Source organism: Protopterus annectens, chromosome 10.part0, assembly GCF_019279795.1.
Source record: "Protopterus annectens isolate FY-2018-M chromosome 10.part0, PAN1.0, whole genome shotgun sequence".
Taxonomy (NCBI): domain Eukaryota; kingdom Metazoa; phylum Chordata; order Ceratodontiformes; family Protopteridae; genus Protopterus; species Protopterus annectens.
The window spans coordinates 1788739292-1788758884 of NC_056744.1; the positions used below are offsets into that span (position 1 = coordinate 1788739292).

General features: G+C 41.6%; 1 protein-coding gene across 3 annotated transcripts in view; it reads left to right on the forward strand.

The window, feature by feature from the left end:
• The window catches only part of LOC122814026 (carbonic anhydrase 4-like), a 329800-nt gene that overhangs the window by 78087 nt on the left and 232120 nt on the right, over nt 1-19593 (forward strand). The window contains exon 1 of one of the 3 annotated variants that reach the window (XM_044086612.1): nt 3146-3167. The exons of the other annotated variants lie outside the window; for them this stretch is intronic. The gene's annotated coding sequence lies outside the window, so the exon portion shown is untranslated. Of the gene's footprint in view, nt 1-3145; nt 3168-19593 lie in introns of those variants that run through there. 3 annotated transcript variants of the gene reach the window in all.

Here is a 19593-nt window from a genome sequence, read left to right on the forward strand (position 1 = left end):
TGCCAGACTCGTGTCCTGGCGGTAATGACCAAGGTGTTATTGTAACTGATGTTAGTGATTCTATGGCAACACATAGTACTTCTAATGGCTCAGTGGCTGCTGCATGCTTGTGTTAGTGAGCTTGTAGTCACTGCATAATGATGTTTGTGCAGATATCCAGAGTCACTAAAGTCAAGTACTATGAAATAGGGGCCACTACAAACTGGTGCAGGTGATCTAGGAACATTGTGCACTGGTAGACGTGAGCAAATAGGCATTGTTTCTGGTAGATATGATTCTAGGATATTAGGCACATCTTCTGGCATTTATGCGTCATTTATGCACTATTGCACACTGGCTTAAGTGACTTCAGAGCCATTTTACATTGGTATTGAGTTCAGGGTCATTGCATATTAGTTCTGCTTAGTTATAGGCCAAGGAAGAAAAATGGTACTGAACCACAGGTCCTTGGACAGTAGTAATAGAGACATTACACCTGATAAAGTGACCCTGGGGTCCCAGGTGGCATGATGCATTGCCATTAATGATTGAGGACACTGAATAGCAGTTCAGTGCAGCCAGTAGTGCCAATAATCCACAGTCACCACACAGTAATGCTGGTGGCCCTGACATCATTGTACACAAATGCTTGTTAACCTGGGGTAATGGTATACTTTTGTTTGAGAACCGGGGGTAACTTACAAGCCATGGCACGGCACTAGTGACCCCAGGATCATTGTACATTAGCGGTTGCGACCCACAATTACATACAGTGGTGCTAGTGACACTGAAGTCATTGTACAGTACTCCTGTGATGTGCAAATTGTTGGGCACTAATGTTTGCAACCTCAGTGTCATTGCGCACTGATCCTAGCAACCTTGGGATCACCATACAGTAATGCAGGAGGGTAGAATGTACTGCTTGTAATTACATCACTTGGTATCAGAACTGTAAGGGTCATTATACAGTAATGCTAGTGAGCTTTTGGGGGGTACCACAGACAGCTACTGTTGAACCAAAGACAACATTTCAGATAAGACGTTAAATTGAGGTCCCATCTCTGCTTGAGTTGATGATATTTCAGATGGATATAAAAGATCCCATGGCACTTATTGAAAAGAGTATGGGAAGTTTCCTGGTGTCCTGGCCAGATTTCCCCATACTGTGCCTTCTGTGGAAGGTTGGGCACCGGGCTGGCAACTCGACACCGTAAAACTCCACTAACAATCATGGGCGGACAGATGATCCGCTGTGGCGACCCCTAACCGGGAAAAAGCCGAAAGAAGAAGAAGTATGAATACTACCTTGAGTCTCCCCTGAAAAGAAGTCATTGGCCTAGTGGGACTAACCTGGTCAACAAAGTGTAAATAAATAAAACAGCGTAGTGGCACTAATGACATTGGTGACATCCTATTGTATAGTGCTGCTGCTGACCCTAGAATCAGTGTTACTGACACATGGGTATGAGTGTACTGCTGATTCCTTCAGTCATTGTCCACAGTACCAGTGACATCAAACACCCATGCCTGAGTAAAAGCCCAGCTCCTGTATGATTAGGCAAGCTTACTGTTTGTCTGGGAGTATACATGGAGCATATGGGATCAGAAAACAGGTCTTTATCAGAAGCACGAAATGGCTTCTGAGCAAATACGTAAAGAGCGACACATATTCATCGAACTGCACAGAGTTGCCCTTTCCTTCACTATAGTGCAATCTCGGAGTTGGTATATTTAGTTAGGGTCCACCTGATAATGGTTTTAATTTTTTTTCCAAACGGCCACATGAATTTTTTCACTAGGAAAAATTTTGATTATGTGGCCGTTCGCTATTTAAAGGTTTTGCATATTATGTGTCAATTTTTATGGAGTCGCACATATGTGCGTTCGTTGTTCTGATATAGACCCTCAGAAAACAGCTGTTTAGGTGTATAATTCTCAGGGAAGTAAAGGGCACAGCCAATGCCAAAGAATTTGTGTGAAAGAGGTAAGGGCAGACAGATTAGGGCTTGAAAAGAAAGCAAGACACTCAAAACACTCAGGCAGAGGATGGAAAGTAACAAGCATCTGATTAAGTGTTGACAATACAAGGTTGATCAAAAATGCCTGCCTGTCATAACAATAATCCTGATGCCACCACTGACCAGATTAAAATATCTGTCATAGTGCAAGTTGAAGGAAACCATAATCTAAAGAAGGTTTGAAGCATTCTCTTATCAGAATTGAATGTATTGAAGAATGGGTTAAACAAATCCTAGATAGCAGTCTGCATGGTGCATTAATCTTTGGCCATGGAGGATGATTTTATTGCATGTGACATACATTTTTGTTTGCACATGAGTAGACCGATTGTAAGACTAGTGTTCTGCAGCATCACTGCCTCTATTTCTTAGAATATGAAACAGTTTTTTACTTCATGAAACACATCATTTTCTGTTTAAGCATCATATAATTTTCCCTGTTTTACTTTTTTTTGCCAGAACATCATAAAAAAAATTGGAAATAAAATGTAAGGAAAAGATCGTTCATTAGGATCTGTTTCCTTTTACTGCTGTACAGCAATGCTCAATATGCAATTTCCAGTAACAGTTAACAAGCTGCTTCTGCAGACCTGGCTTCTTTCTGGCCTCAGCTTAAAGGACATCACACTGGAGATGTTCTTAATGTGCTGTACAGGACCACTTGCAGGTCAGTTCTCACTTCTCTTCCTTCACTAAAACATGACACTCTATGAAGCAAGTAGGCAAAATGTGTGACAGATAACCAAACCTGAGAATAAAAGTGCAAAACATGATGGAACTGAACACACTGCAGTCTGTTATGTTTATAGACTTTTATGAATAGCATACATTGTAATAATTGCATCATTTAAAATATCAAGTTTGTAAACCACTTCCCTCTGCAGTCCAGGGGTACCTTAAATAAGTAACTCATAGTGAGATAGTTAAGCATACGGTTGACACCTTAAGATGCAGTCTGTGAGGAGGAAGTTAGCTAGTCTGATGATGAGTTGAAAAGACGCTGGTCGATAGTTACTAGTGTCATGAAATGTTTTAAAGTCACCTAACAGAGCACCTCTGGTTGCACACCAGTGAGGAGGGCACAGAAGCGAAGCTGACTGGAAACCTTTTTATCTTATCAGATGAAGCTTTTTGAGGGCAAGACTGAAAAGAGAAGGACGCATTAAATAGGTGAGTCAATTTATTGTGACAGTTTATGTATGTTTTATATGTGTAGCACAGTGCAAAATCCATCCATAATCCTCATTTCAAACTAAAGCTGCCAATGCTGGCAGAGGGGCCAGACTGGGGAAAAACAAGTGGAAATCAATTTATTTCACTTCTGGGATGCATATGTAAGAACATTTGTAGGTGTGGTGCTTCATAATAACAAACCCAAATTCAGCTCAAGTTAGTACAGATAATCTAATGCACCAGCCCAGTTTCAGTGATGGCTGATAGGTATGAGCCCTGTATTAGTGATGGTACAGATATTTCAGTCTAGAACCAGTGATGGCTGACATGTACAAGCCCTGATTCACAGATGTACCAGCACAGAACCAGTGATGGCTGACATGTACAAGCCTTGTATCAGTGATGATACAGATATACCAGCACAGAATCAGTGAAGGCTGACATGTACAAGCCTTGTATCAGTGATGGTACAGATATTATCAGCACAGAATCAGTGATAGCTGACATGTACAAGCCTTGTATCACTGATGGCACAAATATACCAGCACAGAATCAGTAACGACTGACATGTACAAGCCGTGTATCAGTGATGGTACAGATATACCAGCACATAATCAGTGATGGATGACCATTACCAGCAAAGAACCAGTGATGGCTGACATGTACAAGCCCTGTATCAGGGATTGTACAGATATACCAGCACAGAATCAGTAATGGCTGACATGTACAAGCCCTGTATCAGGGATGGCACAGACATACCAGCCCAGAATCAGTGATGGCTGACATATACAAGCCTTGGATCAGTGATGGTACAGATATACCAGCACAGAATTAGTGATGGCTGACATGTACAAGCCTGGTATCAGTGATGGTACAGCTATGCCAGCACAGAATCAGTAGTAGCTGACACGTACAAGTCTTGTATCAGTGATGGCACAGATATATCAGCACAGAATTAGTAATGGCTGACATGCACAAGCCCTGCGTCAATGATGATACAGATATACTAGCACAAAATCAGTAATGGCTGACATGTACAAGCCTTGTATCAGTGATGGTACATATACCAGCACAGAATCAGTGATGACACAGATATACCAGCACAGAATCAGTGATGGCTGACATGTACAAGCTCTGTATCAGTGATGGCACAGATATACCAGCACAGAATCGGTGACGGCTGACATGTACAAGCCCTGTATCAGTGATGGCACAGATATACCAGCACAGAATCAGGGATGGCTGACATGTACAAGCCCTCTGTCAGTGATGATACAGATATACCAGCACAGAATCAGGGATGGCTGACATGTACTAGCCCTGTATCAGTGATGGCACATATATACCAGCACAGAAACAGTGATGGTTGACATGTACAAGCACTCTGTCAGTGATAATACAGATATACCAGCACAGGATCAGTGATGGCTGACATGCACAAGCCCTGCGTCAATGATGATACAGATATACCAGCACAAAATCAGTAATGGCTGACATGTACAAGCCTTGTATCAGTGATGTACATATACCAGCACAGAATCAGTGATGACACAGATATACCAGCACATAATCAGTGATGGCTGACATGTACAAGCTCTGTATCAGTGATGGCACAGATATACCAGCACAGAATCGGTGATGGCTGACATGTACAAGCCCTGTATCAGTGATGGCACAGATATACCAGCACAGAATCAGGGATGGCTGACATGTACAAGCCCTCTGTCAGTGATGATACAGATATACCAGCACAGAATCAGGGATGGCTGACATGTACTAGCCCTGTATCAGTGATGGCACATATATACCAGCACAGAAACAGTGATGGTTGACATGTACAAGCACTCTGTCAGTGATGATACAGATATACCAGCACAGGATCAGTGATGGCTGACATGTACAAGCCCTGCATAAGTGATGGCACAAATATACCAGCACAGAATCAGTGATGGCACAGATATACCAGCAAAGAATCAGTGATGGCTGACATGTACAAGCCATGTATTAGTAATGGCACAGTTATACCAGCACAGAATCAGTGATGGCTGACATGTACAAGCCCTGTATCAGTAATGGCACAGATATACCAGCAAAGAATCAGTGATGGCTGACATGTACAAGCATTGTATCACTGATGGCACATATATACTAGCACAGAATCAGTAATGTCTGAGATGTATAAGCCCTGTATCAGGGATGGTACAGATATACCAGCACAGAATCAGTAATGGCTGACATGTACAAGCCCTGTATCAGTGATGGTACAGATATACCAGCACAAGATCAGTGATGTACCAGCATAGCATCAGTGATGGCTGACATGTACAAGCACTGTGTCAGTGATGATACAGGTATGCCAGCACAGAATCAGTGATGGCTGACATGTACAAGCCCTATATCAGTGATGCTATAGATATACCAGAACAGAATCAGTGATGGCTGACATGTACAAGCCTTGTATCAGTGATGGCACAGATACACCAGCACATAATCAGTGATGGTTGAAGTTTACAAGCCCTGTGTCAGTGAATATAGATATACCAGCACAAAAGCAGTGATGGCTGACATGTACAAGCCCTTTGTCAATGATGATGCAGATATACCAGCACATAATCAGTGATGACTGACATGTACAAGGCTTGTGTCAGTGATGATTCAGATATACCAGCACAGAATCAGTGATGACTGACATGTACAAGCCCTGTATCAGTGATGTCACAGATATACCAACACAGAAACAGTGATGGCTGACATGTACAAGCCCTGTATTAGTGATGGCATAGATATACCAGCTCAGAATCAGTAATGGCTGAAATGTACAAGGCCTGTATTAGTGATGGCACAGATATACCAGCACAGAATCAGTGATGGTTTACATGTATAAGCCCTGTATCACTGATGGCACAAAAATACCAGCACAGAATCAGTGATGGCTGACATGTACAAGCCCTGTATCAGTGATAGCACAGATATACCAGCACAGAATCAGTGATGGCTGACAAGTTCAAGCCCTGTATTAGTGATGGCACTGATACACAAACACAGAATCAGTGATGGCTGACATGTACAAACCTTCTGTCTGTGATGGCACAGATATAAAAGCACAGAATCGGTGATGGCTGACATGTACAAGCCCTGTATTAGTGATGGTACAGATATACCAGCACAGAATCAGTGATGGCTGACATGTACAAGCCCTGTATTAGTGATGGCACAGATATACCAGCACAGAATCAGTGATGGCTGACAGGTACAAGCCCTGTATTAGTGATGGCTGGCAGTTACCAACACAGAATCCATGATGGCTGACATGTACAAGCTTTATGTTAGTGATGGCACAGATATACCAGCATAGAATCAGTAATGGCCTACATGTACAAGCCTTCTATCAGTGATGGTACAGATATACCAGCACAGAATCAGTAATGGCTGACATGTACAAGCCATGTATCAGTGATGGCAGAGATATACCAGCACAGAATCAGTGATGGCTGACATATACAAGCCCTTTATTAGTGATGACACAGATATACCAGCACAGAATCAGTGAAGGCTGACATGTACAAGCCCTGTATCAGGAATGGCCGAGATATACCAGCACAGAATCAGTGATGGCTGACATGTACAAGCCCTGCATTAGTGATGGCACAGACTTACCAACACAAAAATCAGTGATGGCTGACATATACAAGCCCTGTATCAGGGATGGTATAGATATACCAGCACAGAATTAGTGATGGCTGACATGTACAAGCCCTGTATCAGTGATGGCACAGATGTACCAGCACAGAATCAGTGATGGCTGACATGTACAAGCCCTGTGTTAGTGATGGCACAGATATACCAGTACAGAATCTGTGATGGCTGACATGTACAAGCCCTGTGTCAGTGATGGCACAGATATACCAGCACAGAATCAGTGATGGCACAGATCTACCAGCACAGAATCAGTGATGGCTGACATGTACAAGCCCTATGTCAGTGATGATACAGATATACCAGCACAGAATCAGTGATGGCTGACAGTTAGCAACACAGAATCAGTAATGGCTGACATGTACAAGCCCTGTATCAGTGATAGCACAGAGGTACCAGCACAGAATCAATGACGGCTGACATGTACAAGCCCTGTATTAGTGGTTGCAGGGGTATAACAGCACAGAATCAGTGATGGCTGACACGGACAAGCCCTGTATTAGTGATGGCACAGATATACCAGCACCGAATCAGTTATAGCTGACAGTTACCAGCACAGAATCAGTAATGGCTGACATATACAAGCCCTCTATTAGTGAAGGCACAGATATGCCAGCACAGAATCAATGATGGTTGACATGTACAGATGGCACAGATATACCAGCCCAGAATTAGTGATGGCTGACATGTACAAGCCCTGCATTAGTAATGGAACAGATATACCAGCACAGAATCAGTGATGGCTGACATGTAGAAGCCCTGTATCAGTGATGGCACAGATATACCAACACAGAATCAGTGAGGGCTGACATGTACAAGCCCTGTATTAGTGATGGCACAGATACCAGCGCATAATCAGTGATGGCTGACATGTACAAGCCTTGTATTAGTGCTTGCAGGGGTATAACAGCACAGAATCAGTGATGGCTGACAGTTACCAGCAGAGAGTCAGTAATGGCTGACATGTACAAAGCCCAGTTTTAGTGATGGCACAGATATACCAGCACAGAATCAGTGATGGCTGACATGTACAAGCCCTGTAACAGGCATGGTACAGATATACTAGCACAGCTGACATGTACAAGGCCTGTATCAGTGATGGCACAGATATACCAGCACAGAATCAGTGATGGCTGACATGTACAAGCCTTGTATTAGTGATGGCACAGATATACCAGCACAAAATCAGTGATGGGTGACATGTACAAGCCCTGTGTCAGTGATGATACAGATATACCAGCATGGAATCAGTGATGGCTGACAGTTGTCAGCACAGAATCAGTAATGGCTGACATGTACAAGCCCTGTATTAGTGATGGCACAGATATACCAGCACAGATTCAGTGATGGCTGACATGTACAAGCCCTGTGTTAGTGATGGCACAGATATACCAGCACAGAATCAGTGATGGCTGACATGTACAAGCCGTGCATTAGTGATGGCACAGATATACAAGGACAGAATCAGTGATGGCTGACATGGACAAGCCCTCTATCAGTGATGGCACAGATATACCAGCACAGAATCAGTGATGGCTGACGTGTACAAGCCGTGCATTAGTGATGGCACAGATATACAAGGACAGAATCAGTGATGGCTGACATGTACAAGCCCTCTATCAGTGATGGCACAGATATACCAGCACATAATCAGTGATAGTTGTCATGTACAACCCTGTATTAGTGATGGCACAGATATACCAGCACAAAATGACATGTATCAAGCTCTGTATCAGTGATGGCACAGTTATACCAGCACTGAATCAGTGATGGCTGACATGTACAATTTCTGTATTAGTGATGGCACAGATATACCAGCGCAGAATCAGTGACATCTGACATGTACAAGCCCTGTATCAGTGATGGTACAGATATACCAACACAGAATCAGTGATGGCTGACAGTTACCAGAACAGAATCAGTGATAGCTGGCATGTACAATCCCTGTATCCAGCGATGGCTGACAGTTACCAGCACAGAATCAGTGGTAGCTGGCATGTACAGGCCCTGTATCAGTGATGGCACAAATATACCAGCACAGAATCAGTGATGGCTGACATGTACAAGCCCTGTATTAGTGATGGCTGACAGTTACCAGCACAGAATCAGTGATAGCTGACTCTACAAGCCCTGTATCAGTGATGGCTGACATGTACAAGCCTTGTATCAGTGATGGCCCAGATATACCAGCACAGAATCAGTGATGGCTGATGTGCACAATTCCTGTATTAGTGATGGCACAGATATATCAGCACAGAATCAGTGACGTCTGACATGTACAAGCCCTGTATCAGTGATGGTACAGATATACCAGCACAGAATCAGTGATGGCTGACATGTAGAAGCCCTGTATCAGTGATGGCTAACAGTTTCCAGCACAGAGTCAGTGGTAGCTGACTGTACAAGCCCTGTATCAGTGATGGCTGACATGTACAAGCCCTGTATCAGTGATGGCCCAGATATACCAGCACAGAATCAGTGATGGCTGACATGTACAAGCCTTGTATTAGTGATGGCCCAGATATACCAGCACAGAATCAGTGATGGCTGACATGTACAAGCCCTGTATCAGTGATGGCCCAGATATACCAGCACAGAATCAGTGATGGCTGACATGTACAAGCCCTGTATTAGTGATAGCCCAGATATACCAGCACAGAATCAGTGATGGCTGACATGTACAAGCCCTGTATTAGTGATGGCTGACATGTACAAGCCCTGTATTAGTGATGGTACAGATATACTAGCACAGTATCAGTGATGGCTGACATGTACAAGCCCTGTATCAGTGATGGTACAGATATGCCAGCACAGAATCAGTGATAGCTGACATGTACGCGCCCTGTATTAGTGATGGCTAGCAGTTACAACCCCTGTATCAGTGATGGTACAGATATAGCAGCACACTGCCAGTGACAGATGATGCATACAAGCTCTGCATCAGAGATGTTAGAGGTGTCCTAGGCAACTATAAATGATGGTAGAAATGTACCCTCCTAGAGATAGTAACAACTGAGTTGTACAAGCCCAACATCACTCTCCCTCTGAGACTGCAGACTTACTCTACAAACACTTCATAGACGGCATCTCTAAACTCCTACCCTCTGGTAACTCTGCTCATGCCAACTCTTCTGTGTCACCCTCACCTCTAAACCTCTATGCTCCTCTGTCTCAACCTTTTACCTTGCGGTCTGTTTCTACTAAATATATGAAATCCCTGCTTCTTAAACTAAATCCATGCTCTCCCTCCACTGATAAACTCCCCCCTCAATTTCTGAAAATTGCTGCTAACTCTGTTGCATATCCTGTATCTTAATCAACCTCTCCATTCAGGAATCTACCGTACCAGAAATATGGAAATCCTTCTATACCACTCCTCTGCACAAAGGTGGCAACTCTGTTGAATCCTCTAACTATAGACCAATCACTATAGTCACCGCTCTCTAAGATCCTTGAAAAATGTATACATAGTCAACTATTGTCCTATCTCATTCACGAAAATCTCCTAACCCCCTCGCAACATGGTTTCTGCCCTAAGCACAGTACCTCCACTGCCTTACTATCCTTTACTCAAAAGGTTGCAGAAGCTAGGGACAGCAACCTCCTTGTCTCCTGTCTATTCCTTGATCTCTCTAAAGCCTCCAGTACTGTGTCTCATCCCATCCTTCTTAACAAACTCTCAGACCTAAACCTCTCTCCTTCTACTCTTGGCTGGTTCCAATCCTACCTTACTGGCAGAAAACAAGGTATTAGATGGCAGCAGGCTTTCTCACCCTTCCTTGCTGTTCAAACAGGAGTACCCCATGGCTCCATACTTGGAATGCTCCTTTTCAACATTTTTACCAACAATCTACATTCATCCTGCAGTCTCTCTTCTGTAATACAATACGCAGATGACTCTACTCTCAATCTATCTCCAATACTAGTTCTGAACTACACACACACAGAATTCCTTTATCTCTGTTGAAAATTGACTCAGAAACAGTAAGCTAATCCTAAACCCTAAGAAAACCCAACTCCTCTTCCTACCTTAGACACTCTCTCACCTTAAATCCAACTTTTTTCTTTTCTCCCTAGATGGCACCACTGTCTCCCCTGCCTCACTCACCAAACTCCTTGGGGTAATAATTGATGACCAATTAAAATTTGAATTGCACATATAACAGGCCATCAAAAAAAAAACCCACCAAAAACCTGGACTACTTTATAGGAATAAAACATTCCTCACTACTGCCACAAAACGCACTCTTGCTCAGACATTTCTATTACCTAGCCTTCTATACGCTTCCCCCATCCTTACCAATATCTAAACTACCTCGATGCAGAAACTGGAACAAACGTACAACAAAATTGCCAGATTTATTCTAAACCAACCACTCTCTTCACATCACTGCCTCTCACTAAACAAACTTCAGTGGCTGGAATTTCAGCACCTTCTCCTACAATCGCAACTCCATACTACCTTTCCCATACTCAACAACCCCTCTGCCTGCCCTGCTCTCACCTCCCATGTTACTCCCTACCCCCCCCCCCCCGCCCCAGCCTCTCCGGAGTGCTCTCTCAGTTTATAAACACAAAAGGAATATTAACAAACTACTTTACAAACACTCTGTCTCACTAAATTGGAACAAACTCTCTGTCCATATTAGATCCACACTTTCCTTTCCCTGTTTTAAAAAGGAGCTTAAATCCCACCTACTAAACTTGAAATTATGCTGTTGTCTTGACCACACGTAGTGTTAGTCTGTCCTACTGTAAAACCTGTTGCATCTCCTAACTTTCTTTCTCTGTTAGTAACTTCTGCTTAAACTAACCTTCTAAATCCTCAGCTCTGCTACTGTAGCCCCCTCCTGTCTCTCCACCTCCCATTCTCCACACTATTTTATCTTTTTCCCCCACTTCCTATCAATGTCTCTACATTGTCCTTCTGTTGACAACAATTATCTTTTTGTTTTACTCTCATATATTGTAAATTTTAGACCACTGCTATCAGTGCAACCCTTAATGTTCATAATTGTTTTCTCTCTTTATAATTAATTTCGTATTTGCAGTGTCGTTTTTAACAGTTTTTGTCCTGTATGTTTATCTTTGCTAGGGCTCTTTCCCTTTGGGTCTCCACTGAAAATGGGTTACTAAGTATCAATGCAATGCAAATAGTTAATAACCTGTTGTTTTTTTTATAATTATTTTGTATTGTGATTGTTATTTAATATTTGTATACTGTCACTTTATTTTTACTTATGTTTGCTGGGGCTTCTTCCCTCAGGTCTCCATTGAAAATGGGTTTGTTTGCAAACTCAGTTTGACTAACCAGGTTAACAAATGTGAAATAAATAAATAAATAAATGATGGCATAGATGTACCAACTCAGTGTCCCAGATGGCTGTCAGACTAAAGAGCAGACCTATCCTGTGCTAACGTCCTTAGAATTATATTGTGATCTATGGTCTGGCATGTAGCCAGATGTTTGTCAGTATGGGAAAATATTGCTACATTTGCAAAAGAAGGTACTTTCATCCACTGGTGTGAGGAGGATCATTTCCTCCCAGTAACAGCAAAGCCACCCCCCCCCCAAAGCATCTAAAGTAAGGTAGGCAGGGGACTACTGTCTCTGTAGCTGTTGAATTAAATCAGCAGGGAGGGGTACACAAGAAGTGAAGAAAAGCTTCAGAGCTGCAGACAAAATGCCCATGTACACTCCAGCCACAGGCAACTTCCTTGGCAGTCATGTTACTGTCTGACGTTGGACTGAGTTAAGCAGTATACTGGTGAAGATCTTTTGATTTTTTTTTTTTTTTTTTTTTAGGGGGATGTAGTGAAAATTGCTTCAGTTCCATAGTTTATCTGGCAGTAATTTTCAGTGTCTGTATATTACTGTATTTTTTTTCATTTTTGCTAAATGTTTTTTAGTAAAGTCTTTGAATAAATAACATATAAACACATAAGACATTATATATGCAGAAAGCAAATATAAACAATTATAAATAACATAGAAATACACAAGAAATTATATATGCAGAAAGCAAATATAAATAAACATAACTACTATTTACAAGATATCTACCCATTAATCTAATAAAACAGAACAATTACATAGGAATTTTCTGGAAAAAAGGGAAGTCAACTTGTCTTCTTGTTTACTAGTCTCTTGAGTTTCATCCACAAGTTTAATGCAGAAAAATTGGTTTTTGGAGATGTAATCTAAATTTTATGGCTAACTGGCAACATATGATTTGTGGATGTGTTGTAATTAAACTCGTCTGGAATAATATTTATTTTTCCTACAGGCTCTTTTTAATGATAATTTTCATTTAAGCAATTCCTTAATCTTGTTTAATACCCATATTCCTTCATGTGTTAAGAAAATTGAATCTGAAGTAGGCAGACTTCATTCGTCTGCAACCTGTGGGTATCGGATCCGATCTCGGATCCGAGCCGGCAATTCAAAAGCTTAGGCTCCGAGCTCCTAGCTCCTCCCTCTTACCCATAACCCCTTGCCAAGCCCTGACTGACCTCAGATTTCGTTTGCCGCTTTTCAAGAAGCAACGGAATTCTAGAGCTCCTGGCTTTGGTTGAGATAAGAGTAGATTTTTTGACTGAAAAAGTTTTCAAATTCTCTGTTTTTGTTATAAATATAGTTAGTGTTGTGTGTGGTTAAGGCTTTCCTCCCTCTTTAGTTAAATTTTCTCGGGTTTTTCATAGTTTAGTTTGTGTGTGTGTGTTTTTAGGCCTTAGGTTTGTGATGTCTGAAGCCCCTAAGGCTGTTTTCTCAAAATGTACCGAGTGTGGCCATAAGCTGTCCCCAGCAGATGGTCACACTCGGTGCGTTAAATGCTTGGGGGTTGAACACCTGTCTTCTGGTTGTACCATTTGTGCAGGGTTCAACCCCGGCTTTAAGGAACGGAGGTCGGTTGGTGCTGGCGGGTCTTTTACCCCCAGATACTGCTTCGGCCTCTGTCCCTTCCATTCAGCAACCTGTTGCTGTGAGTTCTCCCCCTCCGGCTGGGACTCAACCTCCCTTAAAATTGCCGGAGGGGAAGGATTCTTCGAGGGAAAGACAGAAGGAGAGGCACAGGGAGAAGCACCACAAGAGGGGGGCCGAGACTTCTAGTTCGGCTCCTCCATCTAAGCGGGCCTCCCCTGTGCCTTCTAGTCTTCCTCCTCCTCGGCTCCACTCCCCTCGGTTCTCTCCTGGACCCGAGGAGGAGGAGGCTAGCCCTTCCAGGAGGTCCCCGAGGCGGTTCTCTAGGTCAGCTTCGGTGGCCTCCTCTAGATCAACTTTTTCGATGAGCGAAGCTGATATGGACCGGATGATGAGGAAATTCATCCAGGCCCAAATGCAAATGGGAGTGCTCCTAGCCCCCATCCGGGAGGGGCTTCACCTTTTCGCCCCTTAGCTCCTTCTCCGACCCATACCATGGGTTCGGAGCTATCGGCGCCGTGCAGATTTGGATCCGGGGGTGGTTCGGATCCGATAGGTCGGAGCACTTCGGATCCGTCCCATCCCTTGAGTGCTTCGGTATTTGACCCGACCTCGGAGCCGAGGGCGAGCCTCGGATCGAGGAGCTGGTGTGTCTCGGCTCCGTTCAGGTCGGAGCACACTGGTCTCTCGGATCCGGCGGTTTCGGCTCCGACTCGATCCGCGCGGATCCGAGTGGGTCGGCTCGGGCTTAGAGAAGCTGGCTCCCCCTCGGCTTTCAACGTTATGGAAAGGGCACTGTCGAGGACATCCGGACCCCCGGTCCCTGCCACGGCTCCATCCCGCACTCCTTTGCAGTTGGGCCAGGCCCCCACCAGCCGGTCCCAGGGACAGCCCGCCTCGATGTCCCAAGTGGTTCCCTTGGAACATCCATCTGCTGAAGAGTACTCCTCGGACAGCCCCCCCGATGAAGTACCTCGGAAGCGTAAGTGCAAGAGGAGGCACATGGACTCCCCTGAGTCCGTCACTGAAGACACGGACTTGGATGAAGGGGAAGGCTCCCCTAGGTCACCCCCTGAGGACGTCTCATTTGGAGACATCATGGAGATGTTAAGGATCAGGGGGGGGTGGTCTGCCCCCAAGGCTTCTTCGGACGAGTCTGTGTTCTTGGAGGCATTATTATTAGGGGGATGTAGTGAAAATTGCTTCAGTTCCATAGTTTATCTGGCAGTAATTTTCAGTGTCTGTATATTACTGTATTTTTTTTCATTTTTGCTAAATGTTTTTTAGTAAAGTCTTTGAATAAATAACATATAAACACATAAGACATTATATATGCAGAAAGCAGATATAAACAATTATAAATAACATAGAAATACACAAGAAATTATATATGCAGAAAGCAAATATAAACAAACATAACTACTATTTACAAGATATCTACCAATTAATCTAATAAAACAGAACAATTACATAGGAATTTTCTGGAAAAAAAGGAAGTCAACTTGTCTTCTTGTTTAGTAGCCTCCTGAGTTTCATCCACAAGCTTAATGCAGAAAAATTGGTTTTTGGAGATGTAATCTAAATTTTATGGCTAACTGGCAACATATGATTTGTGGATGTGATGTAATTAAACTCGTCTGGAATAATATTTATTCTTTCCTACAGGCTCTTTTTAATGATAATTTTCATTTAAGCAATTCCTTAATCTTGTTTAATACCCATATTCCTTCATGTGTTAAGACAATTGATTTCCCTCTTCTTTGGTCCCTCTTAACGATTGCAAGAAAAGTGATAACAAGAAACTGGAAAAGCAATACAAGCCCAGCTCTGAGAGAATTTTACAACATTGCAACTGAAACTTGTCAGATAGAGATTTTAACAATCAAAGAAAGAACCAGTTGACAGAACTCTGCATTACTGTATTTTCTTAAAGTTGTCATCTTTTCAGATGCTCAACATAGGTTCATAGATTCCTAGAAAGTTCCTTGCCATATTGAGATGGTCATTGTTAACAGAGCGATTCTGTGATCAGCACTGACTGCCCATGGCCATGAGTGGCAAAACCTGTTATTCTAACCACCTTCTAAGTTTATAGAACATTTATTTCTGAAATATGTGACTTCACAAGACAAACACAACTCTCAACTGGTGCAAAAGACTTGCTTTCATTTTGGTGCCAAAATGAATGTTTTAAATTTTTAGTGTGTTCTTTTGGATTTCTTTATTTAAAATTTGTTGACCGGGTGGTGCCTGACTGGGCCATGTAGCCCGTTTTCAGCGGAGACTCAGAGAGAAAAGCTACATCAAGTAGTAAATCGAAAACATAAATGATAACAAAACAATAAAGTACTTAAGTAAAATAAATGTGCAACACTGTGGTACAATAATACATAAAGAAAATACAGTAATAGTTGGCTTACATAAAACAGAATAACAAGTTCAAGTACAAACGATTTACAAGAATTACAGCAACTGAAAAGTGGCTAAATTGTGTTTTTTTGGATTATATTGTCTAACTGTATTTAAAATATAGTATTACAGCTTTCTGCAATATTAAGTGTAAAGTTAGAATATAGTTTTCTTAAAATGTCCAGACAGTTGCTGTTTTTCGTATTTTTTTTCTTCAGGATCTGGGTGCACAGAAGAGGACTTCCCTGCGCAAATAGGCTAAGGTGCAATCCCTAAAGTTTTATTAGTTCTTTTCCCATACATCTTCGTTTTACAATGGATTTCATTAACTAATTTTGATGTTGAAGTTATAATTGTTTTTCTGCAAAATAAATTTTAATATTTGCTTTCCTTCATGCTTAAATTTCATTTATCTGCTCAGTTTCTTTACTTGACTACCAAAAAAAAAATACAGAAACAAATCACTCTAATTGCAAACAAGTTAATTTAGTAGAATTATTTATTTACATTACAGTTTCAGTATTACATCATCACATTTTTTAATTTTCAAATTAAGATGGATCACCTGTGAAGTAGCTGACAACATGCCTTTCATAAAACACGTTTCCTATTGGTGCAGAAAGCATGCGATATGATAGCCTGTATAACTGTTTAGGTAGGTGTCATACCAGGAGGTTGCAACTTGAAAAAAAAACGATGATGGGGCTGCTTTTCCTGACTAACTGAAATACAAAAATAATATACTTTTTACATCAAAAACTGCACAGCATTTCTCTCTGCAAGGTAAAAGGTATATTTCTATCTCCATGTGGTTCTTGCTGAACATTTGTTATGTATTATAATAAGTAAGTCATTTTAAAATGGTACGAAGAGACCATTAGGCAAAAAAAGGCACAATAACTCCAGTAAGATCTCCTCAGCACATACCATGTCATGGTTCTGATCTTTCTAATTTAATTAATAGCTAATTTGTAATTAATTAAGGGCTAAGAATGACTGTCTAAAGCTATCTTATGCTATGCGGTATGAAAGCTCAGTGGTTTATAGTGGTGAAGCCCAGTAAGACATCAAGAGTACATTGCATGAGGTATGGATTCCAAAGATGCTAAGCTCAGCCACAAAAAGATAATTAGACTGGTAAAAAGTATCCAGTATGGTTGCTAAAAAGAGAGAGGCTATGTAGGGGATGGATACCTGAAAATAGCCTCAAAAGCTGGACATCAATACACTAGAAGAGAAAAGGGCCTAGGATTTGGACAGATCTTTTTTGGGATCAGAAGGAGTTGAGCGCTCTGAAAAGGAATAAAAGTGAAGGGGAGTATGAGCAGCAGCTGGAAAATGGTCATGTTAGGTGTGACAGGAGAAGATAGTGTTCTGCAGAGAAGGTGGTACAGTCCTGGAATAAGTTAAAGCTGCTTGGGATCAGAGCAGTATGAATCCTAACTGCCAACAATATCACAGCATACATGCCCAGTCACAATAGCTCATATATTACAGCACTTATATTCTTCAGAATGCATCTACTCATGTTTTGCAATTGGCAAGCCTTTCAGCACCCTCAAGTTCCCCTAAAATGTATTATTCTCACTCTGATGTCAGTACATTTTAGAGAAGGAGTAATCATTGACAGACAGGGTAATGCTTCTCTCATCCTTCCTCTAAGGTGCAGTAACACTTTATTACTCAGAACTCAATTTTAAATGAGTGTATAGATTTCAGTCCATAAAGAAACAAGCAACAAAACGCCAAGCAAATGTCAGTGCAAGCCAGCATGCTCAAGCAAATACGGAGTAAGCTCAAGTGATCAGGTAGGCGAAGGTAATCTGTTTGTGACAGAGTAAGAAAAACTTGGTCACGGGGTAGAAGAACTGTATGGGGTTAATTACAGCATTCAGATGGATTCAATAGACCAGAACTTACAACAGAATGTTTGTATGTTGCTAGACTGCATTTTTTCTTTTTTTTAAATATGTGTTGCAAATCATATTTCTTTATTTTCATTTCTGGCTGTACTGCATGCTGTACCACAACTCCTTAGCCTTGGTATTCATAGAGTGTTACTAGGCTACCAACCCGGGGCGGGGGGGCTTTCTAAGCCTCACCAACTTTTCCAGAATAATAAATGATGTTCTGTATCTAAATAGGACATTGAGGGCAAGGTATTTATAAGCTACCTCTTTCCATAAGGGACATGGGTGCCAGGCTCAATGTAAATTTCTTGTTCCTCATCCTCTGTCTAGGTTGCGCTTAAACCGGGTAATAGCCGAGCTCAGTTTTACATGAATGGGTAAGCCTATTCCATAGGAGGGGCAGTCTCTGGGATACATATCTGTCTCTCCAGCGTGTTCTGTTTAAGTCACAGAAAAAAATCAGGTCCCTAGACCTTTTATTTTTGGTACTTTTTGACTTACAAAAATGTAGGAAATTCATAATTGTGGGGTTTGTGGATGCCTTGTAAGCTGGGCACTGATCACCCCTCAACGATCTTTGTATTCCAGTGTCATGGATGAAAAGGGTCCTACAGCATCTTCCCATTCACCCAGCTACCACATGAATAAAAAGTAAATAAAAAAATCTGATTATCAACTGTATGCACCCTCATCCACTGATGTATCCTACGGTATGAGCAGTAATGTAGTCCTGTCTGTCCATAATGTTGCAGTGAAAAGTAATTAATCATACTAGTTAAGTCATTATTATTTGTATTTGAAAATACAACTAAAACATATAAACAACATGCAAACACATTCTATAAAAATAGAGAATTTACTCACCTTGGATGTATGAGTCTTTAACTTTTGCAGTCTTTTAGATTCTTAAAATATTTTGTCATTTTTAACTTTAATGATAAGCATTAACATGAAAATTGAGGAGAAATAAGTGCCCCAGTGAGACAAAGTTATCTCAAAAGCTATAAATAATACATTTCTATGTTCCTACTTAAAATACTGACTCATGAAATTCAAAACTCTAATCATGATGCCTATACTTAATATTTGAAATGATTAAAAGATTCTATACAGGCACTTGTCTTTACCTCTAGACATATATGCTTGGATTGAGATTGAGGACTGCCCATCCTGCACAGCTGTCATTGCTTTTTTCCATTGGTTTTGTTACTTAGCTTGGGGGAACACAGTCAGATAGGCACTGTTGATAAGTACTTTAAATCATTTGTGACAGTATATGTTAATGAATGTTGGACAAATTCTTGTTACTTGTGTGTTTACAAGGTCAACTATCAAAGTGCAAAAAAAGCATGCAGTACCGTACTTATTCCGGTATTCTTTTTTATTTTATACTGTTTAATGTGTGTGTGCATGTGTAGTAGTGGGGTTATAACAGGAGAATTTAAAACAAGTCATTGTGAGAAACATTATTCTAAATCACCCCCAT